This window comes from Monopterus albus, unplaced genomic scaffold (assembly GCF_001952655.1).
Source record: "Monopterus albus unplaced genomic scaffold, M_albus_1.0 scaffold47.1, whole genome shotgun sequence".
NCBI classification, from domain to species: Eukaryota; Metazoa; Chordata; class Actinopteri; order Synbranchiformes; family Synbranchidae; genus Monopterus; species Monopterus albus.
Window position 1 is genome coordinate 1522500 of NW_018127927.1, and position 7421 is coordinate 1529920.

General features: G+C 40.9%; 1 protein-coding gene across 3 annotated transcripts in view; it reads right to left on the bottom strand.

The window, feature by feature from the left end:
* Window positions 1–7421, bottom strand: part of gabra3 (gamma-aminobutyric acid type A receptor subunit alpha3) — a 98588-nt gene that overhangs the window by 61614 nt on the left and 29553 nt on the right. The gene's annotated exons all lie outside the window — the stretch shown is intronic.

The following is a 7421-nucleotide window of genomic DNA, read 5'->3' on the forward strand; positions in this document are numbered from 1 at the left end:
CCGGAACACCTCCCTAGGAAGGCGCCCAGGAGGCATCCGAAACAGATGCCCGAGCCACCTCAGCTGGCTCCTCTCGATGTGGAGGAGCAGCGGTTCTACTCTGAGCTCCTCCCGGGTGACCGAGCTCCTCACCCTATCTCTAAGGGTGCGCCCAGCCACCCTGCGGAGAAAGCTCATTTCGGCCGCCTGTATCCAGGATCTTGCCCTTTCAGTCATGACCCAAAGTTCATGGCCTTAGGTGAGAGTCGGAACGTAGATTGACCAGTAAATCGAGAGCTTCGCCTTACAGCTCAGCTCCTTCTTCACCACGACGGACCGGTACATCGACCGCATTACTGCAGAAGCTGCACCGATCCGCCTGTCAATCTCCCGTTCCATCCTTCCCTCACTCGTGAACAAGACCTCAAAATACTTGAACTCCTCCACTTGAGGCAGGAACTCTCCACCAACCTGAAGGGAACAAGCCACCCTTTTCCGACTGAGAACCATAGCCTCGGACTTGGAGGTGCTGATTCTCATCCCAGCCGTTTCACACTCGGCTGCAAACCGCCCCAGTGCACGCTGGAGGTCCTGGTTTGATAGAGCCAACAGGACAATGTCGTCTGCAAAAAGCAGAGACGAGATCCTGTGGTCCTCAAACCAGACTCCCTCCGGCCCCTGGCTGCACCTAGAAATTCTGTCCATAAAAATAATGAACAGAACCGGTGACAAAGGGTAGCCCTGCTGGAGTCCAACATGCACTGGAAACAAGTCTGACTTACTGCTGGCGATGCGAACCAAGCTCCTGCTCTGGTCGTACAGGGACCAGACAACCCTTAGCAAAGGGCCCCGGACCCTGTACTCCCGGAGCACGCCCCACAGGGCGCTGCGAGGGACACGGTCGAATGCCTTCTCCAGATCCACAAAACACATGTGGACTGGTTGGGCAAACTTTTATATTTTCATCATAATTAACCAAGTAGTTAGGAGCAAGATGTCCATTAGGAGAAATGACTGACTATTGATTTGGTGCTTTCATTCAGACACTGCATATGTTTGTGTCTGTGCTAAAATCCACAGGATGCTCAGTAATCACTAGACATGTTGTAGTTTGCTCGTTCCAAGATTTTGAGTATTAACACTAAACACAATTTGACCAAGCACTGCCAGATTAATAATCATTACAGCTCTGAAACAAACACATTTTGCAGTACTACAGTTTCCTTCTTCTTTATATCTGTATTCTGTAGATGTTGCATAGCAACTACATTTCTAACACTGCAATTACTGGTAATTATTGGTACAAGGAGGCTACAGTCTGGCAATTTACAGAAAGATTAAAATGACCTCTCATTAAAAATGCATATGCTAGGAAACTGGTGTCCCTGCTACTGAATGGAGACTGAGAACATCAGGAAAATGAAGGAAGAGAAGCCAAATGTCTGCCTAGCACTGAGGTACAGTACAGCAGTTACACGGCCACTCGAGCAGATGCACGTGTCAGCTGTGTCATACTTTTACGGTATTTTTTGTGAGATTCAACCCCCTTTATTGTCACCATACAGAGGGAGGATCAAACATGTTCCTCTGTGTTACTGTAAGGGACTGCTCACTGCAGCAGAAGTAAACAAATAAATAGATGTAAAGATACAATTCAGGGGAGTCTTCAAACAGGAAGCTGCACTAATAAGGATCCAACCTGCGACCTCTCCTCTGCACTATATTTGTAATGGATCTGAGATGATATCAGCTGCTGCCCGCTCTGTAAAGTGCAGTGAACAAAGGCTTGATAAGACATTCTCAGAAAGCCAAAAGGACTTTTTACAATAACAGTTAGCAGTAACAACAATAATAAATACAATTAATAATTACAAGAGGTTAGGTTTTTCCTAATAGAGAGATGGCCACTGGGTATAATGTACAGCTCCACTCCATGGTTCAGAAAAATGCGTATGAATGTTGTCCATTACTTTCAGTGACTTCATTCAGTTAGCTATTTTCAATAATGTTTCTAACATGCTCACAGTTTTAGCCAATCAGCACTTACTATGGATTTGACAAAAATCAATAAGCATTATTATCACTCTGGCTTGGGTATCCAAGACCCTCATTATTAACCTGTGACTGAGGTCAGTGTTGCCATAAATAAAGCTCCGTGCATCCGTTTTCTATCCATTAGCCTTCCTTCTTTGGCTGAGAAATACAACAGTAGTTTGCTTCCGTAGCATGGGACAAAAATCATAATGGTCTCGGTAAGTATAATATGTTTCCATGCCCAACGAAACATTTCCTCACTATCAGAAAAACTAAACTGATTGTATATCAAGTATACATTCACCTAAAACTTAGCTAGATTTAGTTAACAGCTTTACAGTATAATGACAAAAATGTAATGGCAGTTTATGAATGTAGCCAATAAAACCAAGTAGAGTTAATGTACATTAGTTGGAATGTTTTACCTTTTATAATTACAGACCTCACCTTCTTTTGAAGAGATGTCAGGCTCAGGGGCAGGTCAAGTCCCAGACTGTGTCATGTTAAACCAATCTTATGCTGCTGATAAACAGAAATGCCGACAGCAGTTCCAAGATTTTTATGTATTTATCTTTACACACATATACTCTATGAAGTGTCAGTGTTTGTAGTCTCGTTTTCTTTTCTTTTCTCTCTCTACATTTTTCAAACTGGGTTTTTGTTAAAACAAATTCTGGATCGTTATCCATTAAAGATTTTATGTTCCCCATAAAAACTACAAGATGCCCTATGGACTCAGAGGTACCATTTCTTTGTCTTATAATGTCTGTCTGAAAATTGGATTGCTAATTTCCTGACATACAGTATATCGCTGCCTATTCAAGGCACTTCCACTCACATGGGGATCATCATTGCATCTCTGTCATTATAAGGCTCTAAATGTCCAGCAAGAATAAATCTTTTGAAAATATTTCCATTCCCCCATGCCTCGAGGTTAACACAGTGTCACTGTAATCACTGACAGACATTACAGTTTGTAGTAGCTGAAAAGAAGGATGAGTACTGAGGGGAAGCAGCACAGATACTGGTAATGATGTGCTCAATAACCAAAAACAGTTTCAGTAGACAAAAAAAAAGTGAAGATTTAATTATTGTCATTCGTCAGTCTGTAAATGCCTATGCCTAATCTATCACTTTTCCTATAATTTCTGTGTTCTGTTCTGTTGATTCAGTTCATGTTTCCTCAGCACAAGCACCAATTAGAGCTGCAGTGAAAAGTCATCCAGAAAGTTTACTATATAGCACTCTTATGTACATGTTGAAAAAGTCTTTCTCAGAGAAAAAGACAAACAGGCATTAAAAGACTGACTGCCGGTCGCTGTCTACAATTCTGCACTTGATTTGCCAATACCTGTCATGCAAATGAGGGGCTCAGCCATCTCTGGGGGTTCTGATTATGCTTGAAACCAAGAATACGAAGGAAGTGAATTTAAAAAAAGACAAGACATGGTGCTTTTCTTGGCAAATTAAAAATAGCTTGCCTGAAGTGACAGTAGACCTAAAGCACTCTCCTTTTCCCACTCTTCTAACATTTGTTTTCAATTCTACTGTCACTTTATTTTCTTGTTTTTCCTGGTGAATAAGCATATGCATATATTTGACAGAATGAAAATGCTGCAAATGTCTTTGATTCAATTTAGCTGAATAATCTGACTGGACAACTGCGCTGAGTGATTTGTTGAACAATATATAGGCGGTAAATAAAAGAAGTGTCAGGTTCTATACTAGAAATGTGTCAAATGCATTTCAGTCGGAGGCCATTTTGTTATTCATTTCTTTGTAGTTTCCTGACCATGACCTAAGGAAACTGAAACTCTAACTGGATTATTATATACAGTATCATGGTATGAAACTAAATCTCTCTAGTGCAGTTACTAATCAGTTTAAGATGTCAAGGAACAAAAAGTACCCCCAAAACCAGAGACCTCATTAGCCCGTAAACACTGTTGGCTGCAGTAATTGTTGAACTTAGAACATGGCTCTATAGCTTTATAATCCAAGAGGCATTTAGGGCTAAATAGCCCTAAATGCTGTCACATTTGGTTCAATGTGCTGGTCATGCACTGAGCATTTACTGTACTATATTCAGTATAACAGTAGATCAGTATTTTCTAAATTGACATAAGTATAACCTTCTTTGATGTCTTACTGAACAAGTTAGTACAGATAACCTTTTAACTGTAATAAACACAGAACTGGAAAAAGTTACTAATAAACTGTATTAATTATATTGTTCAGTGGATACCTATTTGAGTGCTTTTTCTTGCCAAAGACACCTCATCACCAAAATGGACACCATTTCCACCAATTCGTCTTCAAATCAATCATTTTAGCATCAAACGGTCGGCACTGGCACAGGTTCTCATGTGATGTGGCTTAGTTTATGAGCTCTACTTGTATTTATTTATAGGGAACAACTATCTTAAAACAGCATGCTACAAATCATTTGATAAAAGTATAGTTGTGAATAACAACTGGAGCTGAACAGGATGAACAGCCATTGTCTAAATATCAATTGTTGAAATGGATTAATGCTGAAATAACTAAAAGATAATTTGTTGAACTAATACATTAAAGGGAAAACTAACATAAATGAAATAGATAACAATTTTAACAAAGCTGAACTAGTAAACTAATGCAAGTAATAGATAAATGGGTGAAACAGCTTCTGACAAGTGTCACTAGTGAAAATACAAACCATCTAAACACTGACAGTTAAATTGTCACATACCACATACAGTGGTTTCCCTTATGTACAGTGGATTCCTTGTGAAAGCAGCGCCACTTGACTGTAACATTTTTATTGCTGTTTTTAAGGCAGCAAAATATCAATTTCATGCTGTCCCAAGACTTGGCTGACTAATGTTCAGGGTAAGTATACTGTTTATGGGTGGTGAAAGGAACTGTAGGGGAAAATAGCCTGAGAGGCCCTGATGGTTCAGTTTAATCAAAGCTAAGTATATTTAATCTCCACTAAATTTAAGGTGAGATGACCGGATAAATGTTTTGATTAGTGCTAAACTTCGCAGTTTAAGTTATGAGGTCTCTCACCTGCAGAAATTGCCAAGTTTTGCTCTGAAGCTTAGTTGCCCTCTTCTGTCGGCACGGCCACAGGGGAGGAAAACTGCACAATATTCTAAATGGCACTGGAGTTGTTTATTAGCATAAAGAATTTAATAAAAAATATACTCCAGATGGGGTTATTTTTTATAGAGACAGGATTGGACTTTTCATGCTGTGTGCACAAATTTACATGACAGCAGCGAGGGAATAACAGAAATCTGGTTTCCAAATTGGGACCAAAGTGGTTAAATGCAAAACCCTGTCACAGCCCTTAAACATTTGTTTTTTGATGTTCAGGAGGACATCAACTCTTAAAAAAAAAAAAAAACATGTAAAAAGCAACTGCATGCATAAGAGGCTTGGTGACAATACACTGCATGTGATTTGATACTTGATAGGCTGAAGCACTGGTGAGGCTTTGCAACAGCAGACCAGAGATAAGTGATAAAACAATAACAGAAACAGCGGAGAAGTGCAAATTCCTGTAATGTTTAAAGTTGTCTGCATGTCACCTTGGCTTTGATAAACTCATGATAGTTTGCTGCTGAGGGAGAGCCTTGCATTCATGTACAGTCCGACTGCTGCCTGGCCTGTATGATCTGTTCCAACCCATTTTCCTTCTCCTTTCACAGAGAGCAGAATCCATTCACCATTAGATAGCTCTAGCAGTCCCCTGAATAAAGCTGATTTGGCTAACACCTTGATTCAGTATTTCTATTAACCATCAACACCTCCTGCCTGTCAAGTTGCAAATGGGTACGATCTATAATGCTCACCCAGCTGAGCACATTTGCAGCCAGGTAATTCTTTATAGATACTGCTGAATGTACAATATTTTATATCCATTAATCAGATCTGCAAAGGATACATCACAGAAGTGAATGGAGTGCATTCTCAGAGACTGGCACAGAGTAAATAAAGCTTACAAGTGTTTTCCTTAATAACTGCCAGGTCACAATCAGTTATTGTTCAAATAATTTCATTTGGAAGAGCATCACTGAAAAGAATACCTGCAATAAGTTTCCATACTGAACTCACACATGATTATATGCACTGTAATAGGTTGTTAACATTCATTGTACTGAATGTACAATTGTAAGGAAGAAAGATATTTGGTCAGATAAATAGAATAATGTCAGGTTTGCCTGGCTGCACCTGCCTTTCTCACTTCCCTCACTCTGTTTTTGCTCCCTTACCTTGATTACGTTATCCGACTCACCTGCTTCATATCCCCTGATTACCACCAGCTGCACCTGATTAGTTCTCCCTATTTATTCCCTGCTCTACGTTCACTCCCCTGCCAGTTCTTTCTAGTATCATCAGGCCCGTTTGTTTCTCGTTGTTCTTAGCTTTATATTGTACTCACATTTTTGTCGTCCTAGCCCCGTTCCAGTCTTGTACCCCTCCCTCTAAGTCTTCTTCCTTCCCTCATCGCCTTGTTCTCTCTCTCCCTCTGCACAGAATTGGATGGTGTGTAGCTAAAGCACCAAATGCTGTGTTAATCCCTGTTTCTCTGAGATGGCCAATAGTAAATCCGAGCCTTCTGTAAACCAATCTCAGAGTTTTTTATCTTGATTTATTAGATTACCAGTCCCGGGTCCCTGAACCCATGCTATACATACTAATCCTAATCGGAATAGACAAGTATTAGTCCAGTTCAAGGGGAGCTACACAGCAGCAGTGATCAACTTTCAGTAAGAGGGAAACTACAAGCTTATAGGCTTGATGGCGTTTTTTATCCGTTTTCCTTTTTTCTGCCCTCACATTAATAGAATGGGTGTGTAATTAAATACATAAATCCTGACACACAAACCCTCAAAAGGCCTAAAACCACTGAACCCCATCCAGTTTGGCTTTCTTTTCCCTGCACAATGAAGTTACTGAGCCAAGCCCAATCATTTGTATTTTTCTCTGATTTTTAACAGTGAGCAAGGCAAACATGAAAGTCCCATTGAAAACAACTGCAAGAATTAATTTTACATCTCAGTGAATTCAAAGCAGTCTTGTCAAATTATAAGCAACAGGGCTACGTTGGGTGTTCGAGCATCAACCATGGACATACCGTACTGACAGAGAAAAGATCAGCTATGTCATAAACCGTCTCCGTGGAAAAGCGCTGTCTTGGGCTGAGGCTGCGGACTCCAGTGGTCTACTCATCGGTACCACCATCACGGAATTCCTGGACGACATGAGGTCAGTTTTTTCTCCTTCATCCCACCAGAGCCAAGCGTCTAGGGAGCTCATGACCATCCATCAGGGGGCCTCGGCGGGTCCTGGACTATTCTGTTGACTTTCAGGTACTTGCTACGGAGGCCAAATGGGAGGAGCGCCCCTTACGGGCGGCT